We start from the raw sequence: 13,741 nt of genomic DNA, 5'->3' as shown, positions 1-13,741 counted from the left end.
CCACCGAATTTAATATAACTAGGAAAGCAAAATCTGTTTTTGATTCAGAGCATTTACATTAATGTCCTTACCAATAACAGATTCATCTAGGGGTGGAAGGGAAGGCAAGGGAGAAAACATAAATATTGGAAACAAGGGTAAGTTACTTCACACACACTTTGTGGAGGATGAGAACACTCATTCAGAAACTGCGTAATACCCAGACACTACTGTTTGAGCTTTGACAAGGGAAATAGCCTAAAAGCAAATGTGTAGGGATGTAGCATTTGTTCCCAAAGTGCTAAAACCTGTAATTTATCAGCCACCTCAACTTTTTTGATTTCTATAGCTAGGCTAAATACTGGAAAAAAATAAAAAGAAGTAAGAAAATAGACATGAGGGATTTCAAGAAGACCAGCATCAAAGAATCTTTGCAGTAACGAAGTGTTAAAGAAAAGGGATCTGGAGGCTCAGGATAATACCAAAAGATTTGACCTTGGAAATTAAGTTACAGAGAATAGAATACAACATTCTTTTGGGTTCTGAAAGAATAGAAGATCATATTTATCTTGATTTTATTTGATAGAAATAGTTTGCTTGCTTTTTAAAAAGTGTTTCTGAAGATGACCGGCATCTTCAAAGAAGCTTTATTGACTCTTTTAACATGTAACAAAGAAATTTGATGTAGACAACTTAGCGAATCCCTAGGCACTTAGTTTGACCTGCCATGAAGAACAGAAATCGGGCTAGAACGCAGGATAATCCTTACCCCCCCTCCCCACCGCCAAAGAATAGAAAATTAATCCCTCTATCATTCCAAACCCACAAAGTAGAGTCCTCCATATCTCCCATTTCATCCCTACATGAATCCTTTGAGAACAGGCTGTGTGCCAGACAGTGCTAGGACAGGATATACAATGTGGAATAAGACAAATACAGCTGTTGCTGTCATGGAACCTAGAGTCTAGTAAAGATCAACTAACCAAATAGCTAATTAGATAAGCATACACAACCTCTAGAACCCTGAAGGAAACACCTGAAGGACGGTTTAGATGGGGTGGTAAGGGAATGCCAGTCCATGAAGTTGATGGTTAGGCTAAGACCTACTGCAGATGAGGAGCATGAACAAAGAGGCAGAGAAGACAGGAAAGAGCTTGGAACTTGAAGGGGTGGAGAAATTCATAGAAAACTAGCATGAAGAATGCTATTTAATGTTACTAATACTGAGTGAGGGAAAGAATGGAGTAAGTTGGAAAGAAAAAATAAGCCAAATCATGCAGGGCTTTGAGCCATAGAGAAGGCTGGCCAACTCGTCCAAAGGATTTGACCTTACATAATAAAAGGAGATAATAGAGTAGTCTCTATAAGACTATTGTCTTTGTTTCTAATGTTGGACCTGAAATCCACAGGGCAGGTAATCGGGAAGGGAAAGGAAGGAAAGGGTAGAAGCTGTGTCAGTTCTTGTCATTGACCTTGGTACTGTGGATGTCTTGCAGAAAAGCCAGTGCCCTTCTTGAAGCTATATGTGGCGAAGAAGTCAGAGAGGCTGAAGGATAATCCAGGGGAAGATAGAGTAGTTATAGGCCCACCTGCTGCCTCACAGTAACAACGTTAATCTGCATATCTGTGACATCACAGTTGAGCTACAAAATTACTACTACTTTACCTCTGTTGAACAAATTTCACCCAAGACTCCCTCCTGTGGTCCACACTAACCAGAACTTTACAAGGAAGGCAGTCCTAGGAAATGAGCAGCCTAACCAAGTTGACACATTACAAAGTCATCATGCTCTCTAAGACCCTTCAACCTGGATCTCCTGCCAGCAACTCAATATATCCCAAATAGAATTCTTCGAAACCTGCTTCTCCTTCTGGGTCACCCTATTTTGTTTTTTAACAGTGCCACTTTCCTTCTATGCTTAAAATTTTCTAATCTTGTTAGCTCTCCCTTTTCCTTTCTCATATACCTCTCATGCTACCACCAATCTATAACAGTTCTATCATTTTTACCTCTGCAGTGCCCACCCCAGGTGGATGAGTTCAAACTCAACAGGTGATTACACAATCCCACACATTGATTTCATATTTAGTTTGATATAAGCCCCCCTTCTGGAACCCCAAAAGAAGGAAAAGGCCATTTTCCTCTCCAAAAGCACGTACAGTGGAGTGAGTTATAGCGAGGAGCTAGTATGCTGCTGTCATTATTTAAACCAAGAAAAACCCACTGTAGACAAGATGAAGGATCTAATAAAAATGTGTTCTTATTCCTGATTCTAAAACTTTAACAGCTGGGCTTTCCCGTGTGGAATAATGTTACATAAATAACTCAGCCAGGAAACAGAGGGGCTGTGAAGAAGTCCAACAAAATGATAGATGATCTTGGACACTCTGAATATCACACCCAATGGAGTTACAAGGAAATAAGTGCATTGAAGGTACGGGTGAGCTATGCTGTTACGTGTGAGCAGCAAACTTTACAGAACCTGACAGTTATCTGAGTCATGTATCACTAATTCTACAGAAGTTTTCTTTCTACTTAAGTATATTAACACTCCCTAATCTATTCCATAGGGACCTTTTCTGCTCCATCCAAATTTGTCATCTTTTAATTAGTCATGGAAATCTAGATAAAGCGGGTTTCAGAAAATAAACATGTTGAGTTTTAAAACTAAGTTCTCAATTGTTATGTTTTATTTTAAAGGGGACAAATATCACTGAGTGCATGCTATTTAGTATTCTTGTCCACAAAGTCTAGTCAAAGCTCATGTTGCAATTCCTACTACCACATCTTCATTTCACTGAAGTCGCTATAGTCGCAGTTATAGCACAAATGCCAAAAGGCATTATGAGAAAATAGGAGTGAGGGATAAAACTTCAGCCTAAGAAACCGTGCAGTTCTCCTTTTCCATTTACATGATGGGAAAGTGGTGGGAGGGAGCTGCAATCCTTATGGGAGATACAGAACTTAGGGGCAAGTCTCATCTCCCTCAGGTTTGGGTTAGAAGACCTTCAAAAGCCTTCCCAGCTGTGAACACCAATGACTGTCCTGTATTGGCAGTACAAGTTGTTCTTCACTGGTCCTCAGCAGTTGCTTAAACATAGACAAAGAACTCTTAGAGAATGAAGACACATTTGGTTTTTTCAAGCCATGATCTTGGAAATCCCATTGTAGCTGGAAGTTCTATATTTGTGAAATGTATCCAGGAATTTACCTTCCTAGAAATTATGCCAGGGCTCATTTTAGGCTTTTTGAAGAGTTACAGGAGACATTCTGTGATTATAACAGTGGTTACTTCACTAGGAAACATCCATGGAACTTGTACTTGTTACTCTTTTCTTTACGTAATTCTTAGATCAACCTTGTTTCCTATGAATACCGGCAAAACCAACTCATCCACTGTCTACACTATGCCAAGGGAAATATCCACATCAACCTGAAATAAGATAAGGAGAAAAAAATAGAAAGAAAATTACTTCTAGGCCTTTCATTGCTTATTATTTGCCACTACTCTGCCCTCCATGTGTTTTTCACTTGCTGTGATCCAAGGCAACACACTCATGTAGCAGCTCCTAACTGTGATCATCCTAGCACAGTATGAGTCAATAAGCAGGAGAGGCTTCTTATTTTCCTTTGAATTACAAGCCCTGTGCTTGAGAGATGGTTCAATAAGCCCCCTACAGAATCATATGGAAGACAAACTTCCATGACACCATTAGTCTCATACCTGAAAGTAATTTAAATTTTTCCCCTTACAAAACCAAATTGTAGAAAATTCAGAAAATGCAAATACACACAAAAAAAATGTTTCCAGTAATCTTACCAGTCCAAAATAACCACCATAATGGATCATATAAAGTTATCCATGTACAGATAAAGTACTTTTTATGTGATAGAATAGCTCATGCTATTTTGTAGCCTTCTTTTCTCCCACTTTTGTGAATGTCTTTTCACAAATTACAGATTTTTGCTATTATACCATTTTTAAATAATTGGAGAATATCCCACCATAGAATACAATAAAATGTATTTAACCTGTCCCCTGTTATTGGACACTTAAATTGTTTCCACTTGGGAAGTGATATATTTAAAAGGACAACATGGCACAAATCACATTGATGTCTTCTTAAGATTAATTTATGTCACATGTACTTAAATGGGCATGGTATCCTAAGTTTCTATTTAGATCTACATGAACAGATCTTTTGTTCACGATAAGTACATATAGGCAGAAGAATTGACTTCTTACTTCTCATTATTTCAATGTGACTTGGAAATATATCTCCACTCTACCCTACCTGTAACCTGAAATTACACCTTTAAAAAGCTTACCATTTATGTTTTATAAATTTTTAGTGTGGTAGAGCATATTTCATTTTAAGTAACTCCCTCCTCCTACCATGAATCTTCAGATGAAGTACATTAGAATGAGGTACACTAGATGTGGGAATCATCTGCTGAAGTATCATATTTAAATCTAATTCTATTAAACACTGCAGGACACTGGGCAAACTGGAGAAGTGCAACGATAATTTCAATGCTCTCAGTATAGAAACTGATGCTCCCCAGGCTGAGCAAAAGAAATTAGGATCTGGTAAGTGATAAAGTAATAGACAGGAGCTTTGAAAAGCTCGATGAGGCTGTGGGCATACCACAGAACATTCAGACTGAGCAAAGCACTCCTGGATGCGAGAGCCTGAAGGGCATGTGGCCATCTATTTTACAGTCTTCCAATTTTTCACTCATTCAGGGTGCAGTAGGGCTATAGTTCCATTTTAATAATGGAAGTTGTAGGAGATTGATTTATAGAACATTTTGAAATAATTTTTTTATTATACAAAATGAAATATTTACATGGCTATTAAATGTATATTGAAGTAAAACTTTCAACATGAAAGGATAGACACAATATATTTAGTGATGAAATCATGTTACAGGCTAGGCACGGTGGCTCATGCCTGTAATCCCAGCGCTTTGGAAGGCCAAGGGGGGATGGATCACTTGAGATCAGGAGTTCGAGACCAGCCTGGCCAACATGGTGAAACCCTGTCTCTACTAAAAAATACAAAAATTAGCTGGATGTGATTGCATGTGCCTATAATCCCAGCTACTCAGGAGGCTGAGGCAGGAGAATCGTTTGAACCCAGGAGGTGGAGGTTGCAGTGAGCTGAGATCGCGCTACTGCACTCCAGCCTGGGTGACAGAGTGAGACTCCATCTTAAATTTTAAGAAAAAAAAAAAAAAAGAAAGAAAGAAAAGAAATTATGTTACAAAATATTTTATGCATGGGTGCATACACACACACACACACACATTTATAAGAAAAGAATTATAAAAAATACTTACCAACATAATAATTTTCTCTAGGAGGTGGGAATAACAGTGAGTTTTCTTTCCTTTTATTTTTTAAAATCTGTATTTTTATGGTAAAAAAATGTGATAAGGTAAATACCAAGTATATGCATTTGAATTTCATGACATACTTTTTAAATTTATTCTTGATACTTTCAGACCATCAGATCCTTATTACACCTTGTTTTAATGATTATTTTCTCTTTGTTTCATTCCTGTGAAAAATGAAAAGTCTTTGTCATTTTCTCTCTAAATCTGTATCTTTGTCTCCCTTTTTTCCTCCCACTCTCCTACTTTCTCAAACTAGATGCTTCATAGGAATTAAAAGTATTTAAGGGTGGTCAATTCTTATTTGCCTTTGGAAACCCAGAATGTGCACAGTATTTAGTAAACTTTCATCTATTATGTAAATTCTTAATTCTTTGAAGAAGCACAAATGGACTGTATTTACCTCCATTGCCCTGACTTCAAGCATTTTCAACCATCAAGAAAAGTAAATCATTTAAATTTAGAACTGACAAGAAACAGACTCAGCTATCTCCTAAATACGTGCATTAAGAATAGTCTGCCAAGGGTTTTGTGTAAAGGCAAAAGATAATAAACTTAAAGTGTATATACTAGTCAATGAAAGTCCTACATATACAACAGTGTGATCCAATTTCCAGAAACAAATGCCTTCTGTTAAATATAAAATTAAGGCCAAGTAAATTAGTTTATTTTTTGAGTGAAGAAGTTCAATTCTCATCTATCTTAAAATAAAATACATCTATCTGAGATTACGTGCTACAAAGATACCAACTTTATACTTTTCCCCGATTTTCTGGTTTAGGACAATAATGGCAAACATATCTACATTCACTTCACATACCTTCTAAAATCCTGGAGAATCTGGCATTTATTACACCACTCAATTATGTACACTTTGAGGCTCATGAAAGCCTGAAGAATATTCAAGAGCCAGACAAAAAACAACTAGTAAAAAATGTTTATACTTCTCTTGACAACTCAGTAAGAAAATCTGTACATGAATGATTTTATAGTAGTTAAATGTGGCTTTGGACATTTAAATGTTTTTTATGTAATCCTGTTAATTACTGAATCCAGGTTAATGAATGACATGGTGAAGAAGCATATTATATGAGAGTTATGTTTCTCCATTGAAATATTTTTCCTACCTAATAATTTATCCTACGTTTCCTCATTAGGAGTTCTTAGCATATCAGAAAGCGGTCTAAGTATCAAAAATTAGTGAATAGAAGTCTCAGTGAGGCACAATTTATTAGTTTGCAGATTCCTGGTGACAATAGTTTACTGGTTAAAAAATAAATAAAAAATAAAACTTTGATCATTCCTTTTGAATTGGAACCTACTCACCTACCTCATTACTTACATGCTTTGTGTGAACATAGCAACCGTTGAAAGTTCTCTGAGGCATAAAATGAAAATTCTGCCTATAGTATAGAGAAATTATCCTCTGCACCCTGTCCCCAGAACTGTGGACTCATGGACTAATGTCCCTACTTTCTCCACGATTGCCCAGTTTTACTCTACTTTTCTCAATCCTCTATTTCCCATGAAATATAAGGGCTGACTCAGACAGGGCTCTTATCTGCAAATAACAGAACTGGCCCAGTAAAATTAAGCAGGAAATAAGTTTATTGGAAGGCTGTCAGGAAATAAGTTTATTGGAAGGCTGCAGAAGGCCAGCAAACCAGGGAAGAAAATCAGAACATAAGAAAACTGGGTAGCTGAAACCTCAGCCAAGGTATTTTCACTACTGAACACTGGACCTTGTCACTTGGATTCCACACTTGCCCGCAAATGTGGTATCACTGTGGATGAAATAAATTCTGCATCATCTCTGTTTCTCTGCATCAAGGGCTACAGGTTCAAAGTTCCAAGATGGAGTGGATCAGTCAACTGTTTACACATTAGTGCTATATAACAAAACCACTCCAAAATTCAATGGCTTAAAACCACAATTTATTCTTGCCCATTTGTCTGTGGGTGAGGTAGGGGTTAGCTGATCTCTAAGCTGTGCTTGGCTGTGCTTGGCTCCGGACTTCAGGGTGGGTTCAATCTCAACTCCTGTCTCTCATTCTTATTAGGTCAGTGAGTTGCCTGACATTTCTTCTCATTGTGATGGCAGAAGTTCTAGATGGCAAGCCAGATTGTTTAAGTACATTTCACACCTCTGCAACATCACATCTGCAGACATTCCATTGGCAAAAGCAAGTGGTATAGCAAATCCAGTCAAAGGGCAGTGAAAAACACTGTGAAAAGAGCTGTGAAGTCAATAGCAAAAGTCATGGGCACAGGATAGGGTAAAGAATTGAGACTAATATTTTAATTTATTTCAGTGACAATTCTTTTTTTTTTTAGATGGAGTCTTACTCTGTCACCCAGGTTGGAGTGCAGTGGTGCGATTTTGGCTCACTGCAGCCTCCGCCTCCTGGGTTCAAGCAATTATCCTGCCTTAGCCTCCCTAGTAGCTGGGATTACAGGCGCCCGCCACCAGGCCCGGCTAATTTTTGTATTTTTAGTAGAGACGGGGTTTCACCATGTTGAGCAGGCTGGTCTCGAACTCTTGGCCTCAAGTGATCCACCGGCCTTGGCCTTCCAAAGTGCTGGGATTAGAGGCATGAGCCACCGCGCCCAGCCTCCAGTGATAATTCTTATTGGTCAAGTTCAAATCTTATGATAGTGCCCTAGCTGTCAAGGGATAAGTAGTGCAAGTTATCTGGTCCTCTCTACTTTTGTAGAGAAGAAAGCCCTTATCCTCCACCAAGATTCACACAATGACAGAGTCCTCATATAGGAAAAGAGTTTAAAGCTGAGCAGCCATCAAAGTAAAAAATTTGCATCCTAACTGGCTAATTATTATGTTTTTACTCTCCCTTCAGTGGTGTTCAGGTAGATGGTAAAGAAGTGTCATAACTGAAAAGTGGAAGTTAAATCAAAGTAGGGATTTGGAGACTTGGATTGCATAGTAGGAAAAGAGGAGAAAACATTCTCTGCAGAGAAATGACAAAGAGATAATCATACTTGTGAACAGGTGCAACGGCTGCCACCTGTAATCCCAACACTTTGGAAGGCCAAAGCAGGAGAATTACTTCAGGCCATGAGTTCAGGACTAACCTGAGTAACATAGCAAGACCTAATTTCTACAAAAAAAGAAAAAAAAAATAGCTGGGCGTGGTGGCACATACCTGTAGTCTTAGCTACTCCAGAGGCTGAGGCAGGAGGATTGCCTGAGCCCAGGAGTTTGAGGTTACAATGATTGCACCACTGCATTCCAGCCTGGGTGACAGAAAAAGGCCCTGTCTCAAACAACAACAATAACAACAACAAGAAAAAAAAAACAAAACAGAGAATCATACTTGCAAGACCTTTGCCCTGAATCCACACAGAACCTTGAATCAATATTCTATTCATCTCTTGTCTTTGTACCCCGGGCTTACTGGAAGCAAATACATGTGAAATGGAAAGAAAGGAACACTCTTAATCATAAAGATGTTCAATCCCCTGCATACATGTAACCTAAGAGCAACAATTAAACTCCCTCGAAAACACATCATGGAAGTCTTCTGCCAAACACCACTTTTTTGCCTCTTAAGAATGTTGGGGCTGGGCACGGTGGCTCACACTTGTAATCCCAGCACTTGAGGAGACCAAGGCCATGGGATGGTTTGAGACCAGCCTGGGCAACAGAGGGAGACCCTGGCCCTTTAACAATTATTACTTGTACTCCTCTCTGAGAACAAAAACAAAAATGCAGGCAAATCTCATTTAATTCTACCTCTAGTCTCTTGATTTCTGTAACCTTTCTAAATGTGACTTCAGGCATAAGTATGTGTTGGGCAAAGAATCCAGAGTTAACACAAGTTTACTGAGGATGAGAATGTGGAGCCAAGCGGTGAGCTGGTTCATGGGTAACCAGTTGCATCACACCTTTCAGAAAGGCATGGTTGGGCCTGTACACAGCTGTGCTCCAGGAAAGGGACCTTGCACTGCTTCCTCATCCTTTTTACAGGTCAGGTGTGAAAGCACCTTTGGTTGGGGGAATGAATGTTTTACATTCAGCTGCCAAGCAAAATAAGTCAGTTAGTTGGGGGCACTGATAGAAGGTACGAGCCTCTCAGCACCTGGTGATTTGGGGGATTCAAGTTCCTATGAGAAATTGAGTTCAGACACAGCCCCAACCGCTCCAACCAGGACAAGGTCCATCTAGATTGTTGCTGGAGACAGTTCTAGGGTCATTCACTGGAAAACCCTGCAAGGCTTAGAGATGGGCCGGTTATTTTATTAATACTGTTACAGCGAAAGGGACTCTTATAAGAGGGCTCAATTTTGTAAATAAGAAGCTGTTCCTATTGCTATTGATGAGTATTTGTTTTACTCACTTCTCCAGATAAGAAACAGGTTCCAGGGGACTCTTTCAAGAGAGCATCTACCATAATTTCACCCAGTCCCTAAGGAACATCTAATACAGCTTCCATATTCCCAGCATTTCAATGTAAATGAACTATTGAATACAGAGGCCATGAAACATCTGCTATGGCCTGGCCATCAAAATGCAGGTGTAAGCACCGTACTGAGTTTTTCTTTAGCAAATAAAAACATTTTAGTCTGATTAAATTCAACAACAACAATGACAAAAAAATGGACATCTTCCTTTTGTAGAAGTTAGATCTCTGTCCTCATCTCTGGCACTTTCGTGGAGATCACATGTACTTCAGTGATGTGTAGTTGGCACATGTTTTCTGTACTGGACCCTCTTGAGGCACCAATCCAGCTTCATTTTCCTGCTTCTCTGAGAACTGCCACACATGGGGCCAATTCTTCTAGGTGTGGGTGACACCTAGCCCACCTAGGCACTCAGATTCTTTCTGCCAGGTATTTGAAACCTGGCTTGGAGTAAGTGGATTTAAGGTGCGTTAATGGCAACACTCTGATCAGATAATCATGAAAACCCTCAAAAGTTTTAACTTTCCTATTGCTTTTCATTTATTTATTTATTTTGCTTGAATGAGCTGATTTTGTGCCCGTTGTTTGAAACTAAAAACACTATACCAAACACACTCCCTTTGGGGAGCAGACATGAGTTCAAGGACATGAGGGCACTCCAGAAACTCTCACAATTACACAGTATTATACCCACCAGAGATTCTAGGAAGGCTCATTGTCAAGCGCCCCTCCTAATAACATCTTCTAGAAAGGTGGCTGCATGAATGCTTCCCATCTTCTTACTAGGACGAACAACTAGATGAGGTCAAGCAACAGCTTAGTGATGTTTTAAATCCTGGAGAACGCTGAAAGACTTGACAAAAGTGGCATTCAACTCTACCTGAAAAGTCATAATTATGCATTTATTTATCAGGCACTTTGTATGTTCAAATCTTTTCTTAAGAGAGTTCTTGGAAGATCCCTCAAAGTATCCAGATGTTGCTAGATAATTCATAGGTCATCTTTTTATAATGAGGAACGACATGTGGATGGGAATCAAAAGATGCTTATAATTCCTGCCAGCTTACCTTGACAATCTCTCTACTCCCGAAATGGTCTTTTGATATAACAGACTTGCAGAAACCATTTTATTCTGCCACACTAAGGGTTTCATTAAATTAGTGGTAATTAAGATCATAGAAATGATTTAATCACTTGTTCTTTTATCCCTTACTCCTGGGTGTAAGGCCTAATTGAAGTGTATCCCACAAGAGAAAAGAGGAGGGGAGAAAGATTTTTGAAGTTTTTTGATGGCTTCTTAAATCAAAGAATTGTATAAAGAACCTTAATCACTGTTAACATGTGAGCTCTCACAGTGCCAGAAACCGTGCTGGGGACTTCCAATGCACTATCTCTTAGTTCTGGAAACAACCCAATGAGATCAGTGCTGTTATTATTCTGTGTATAAATGAGAAAAATGAAGTTTACTAAGTTAAGTAACTTATCCATGGTCAGATAGAGAGTGGATGCAGCAGAGTTTGAACAGGAATCCATGTCTGTCAGACACCAAACCTGTGTTCTTGACTAATTCCAGTCTCCAGATCACCACTGCCAGTAATTTTCAAACTGTTCTTTCTCCTTCAAGGCATAGATAATTCATGAGTTGCAGAAGAAGGAAAGCAGAGTTTTGGGCTCCCATTTGGGTAGCAGTTTTTGAATTCTGCATAAGACTTTATTTAAAGAAAGGGCCTCACTGTTAGAAAATGTTTGAAAACCACTGCTCTAATTCACTTCCCTCATTTGACTTAAGGGACTAGAATATTTTAGAGATGTATTTAGTAATGGTCAATCTGAAACTTTATACAAAAAGTTTGCCAATCCCTGGTATAGAACACCGGAGTGTGATCCATGACTAGTGGCATCATTACTATTGGAAAATTGTTGGAAATGCTGAGTCTTGGGCCCACCCCAAACTTTTAAATCAGAAACTCTAAGAGTGGAGCCTAGCAATCTGTGATTTTAGCAAGCCTTCTAGGTGATTCTGATGCAGACTAAAGCCTGAGAACCACTAGTATAGAAGGATTTTAAGATGAAAAATTTGCAACCCCAATGGAATGGGCACTGTAGAGTGTCTTCTGATTCAAGAGCTCAAGTCATAGAGTTTAATAATAATAAAAATAACAGTGCTAATAACTGTGAGGTTCGTGGCATACTTGAGGTGTGTCAGACATGTTGCTTTCCATTCATGATCTTATTAACACCTCACAATAATCCTATGAAGTAAATATTATTGTTATTCCCATTTTGTAGCTGAATAAAATAAGGCTTCGTGAAATTGAGTGACTAGTCACAGTGTTAGAAAGTGGTGGCTCCAGGCTGAGACCTAGATGGTTTGACACCAGGGTCAGAACTCTTCATGTCATATACCTCAGATTTTTGTAGGCTAAAAAGAAGAAAGCAACAATGAATGCTATCAGTGTTGAAACCAGTGAAATATGTTTGTATAAAAAAGTGGTACTGTCCAGGTGTGGTGGCTCATGCCTGTAATCCCAGCACTTTGGGAGGCCAAAGCAGGAGGATCACCTGAGGTTGGGAGTTTGAGACCAGCCTGACCAACATGGAGAAACCCTGTCTCTACCAAAAATAGAAAAAAATAGCTGGGTGTAGTGGCTGGCACCTGTAATCCCAGCTACTTGGGAGACTGAGGCAGGAGAATTGTTGAACCTGGGAGGCAGAGGTTGTGGTGAGCAAAGATTGCACCATTACACTCCAGCCTGAGCAACAAGAGTGAAACTCTGTCTCAAAAAAAAAAAAATAAAAAGTGGTATTTGTATAATAACTCCTCTCTCTTCTTGCCAGGGAAACTGGTTTTGGCTATACCACACATGTGGCATTTCCTTAAGTACATCTAGAGGAAACTCCACCAGCATTTGTGGCCACCTACCCTATATCCTATTTTGTTGTCTTTGTACATTTTAAATAAATTTTAAAAGTAAGATTTTCCCCCTCTTATTTTCAGATTACTGGGAATCTTGGCTCTTTCTTTACAATTTAGTTTTAATTACTTGTGTTTTTGTTGTTTTCCACGTAATTGTCAGTATGGTTTACTTTGGTTGACTTTTCCATGACATCATGAGTTTTGTTTTCTTTTTCTGGTAAGGAAGGCTGAACAGGAAGAAGAGAATGCATGGGATGAGGTAGGTTTGGGAGAGAGAAGGAATAAACTAATATCAGGAGATGTGGACGCAGAAAAACAAAACAAAACAAAAAAGACTTTTGGTACTGCAGGATATCCAGTCTAGGCAAAAGACACCTAATACCAGTGATTTGACCTTCTTATATTAGAAAAACAAAACCATATTGAGATGTGAGAGACACTTGAAAGGTATAATTTGAATTTTGAACAATGTTTTCCATATGGTGCATATGTCATCCATAATCTTTACAGGTTTCCAATTCACTCCTCAATGAAATTCATGTTTCTGATTTCATTCCATAAAGACTAGAAATTGTAGCCCTGAACACTTTAATAATGTAGTGGAAAAATATGAAAAAAATGCATAAAAGTTAATGTTTAAATACATTTTACATATAGAATAGAGATTTATTGAGAACTAGCATTGATTTCTAGGGAATAAAGATTGTCAGGTTAATCTATATAGCTATAATAAAATAATTGACCTTGGATACTAAGGGCAAGTTAGAGAAAATTTTGCTTCATGTTACAAAACCTCTGTTTCTGTTTATTAAATACACTGAATCAACAACTGCATGTGAAGAATGTCACACAACACCAGCTGACTGTACAAGGAATGATCATCAATTGATGGATTAACCTTGAGTCAGAGGTTGCTGTGAGCCGAGATTGTGCCACTGCACTCCAGCCTGGGCAACAGAGCAAGACTCCATCTCCAAAAAAAAAAATCATTTGAATTAATCATCAGTTAGGATTGGAGGAGGGCTTAT

The 13,741-nt window shown here is 38.6% G+C and overlaps 1 protein-coding gene across 1 annotated transcript in view; it reads right to left on the bottom strand.

Annotated features, from left to right (window-relative positions):
* XRCC4 (X-ray repair cross complementing 4) overlaps positions 1 to 12,226 on the bottom strand; it is a 310,135-nt gene extending 297,909 nt beyond the window's left edge. The window contains exon 1 of the mRNA XM_054555079.1: positions 12,203 to 12,226. The gene's annotated coding sequence lies outside the window, so the exon portion shown is untranslated. The remainder of the gene's footprint in view (positions 1 to 12,202) is intronic.
* Between the last annotated feature and the right edge of the window lie 1,515 nt (positions 12,227 to 13,741).

The sequence above is a fragment of the Pongo abelii genome, chromosome 4, assembly GCF_028885655.2.
Source record: "Pongo abelii isolate AG06213 chromosome 4, NHGRI_mPonAbe1-v2.0_pri, whole genome shotgun sequence".
NCBI classification, from domain to species: domain Eukaryota; kingdom Metazoa; phylum Chordata; class Mammalia; order Primates; family Hominidae; genus Pongo; species Pongo abelii.
Note: the sequence above shows the minus strand (reverse complement) of the source record. Positions and strands in the feature narration are given on the sequence as shown.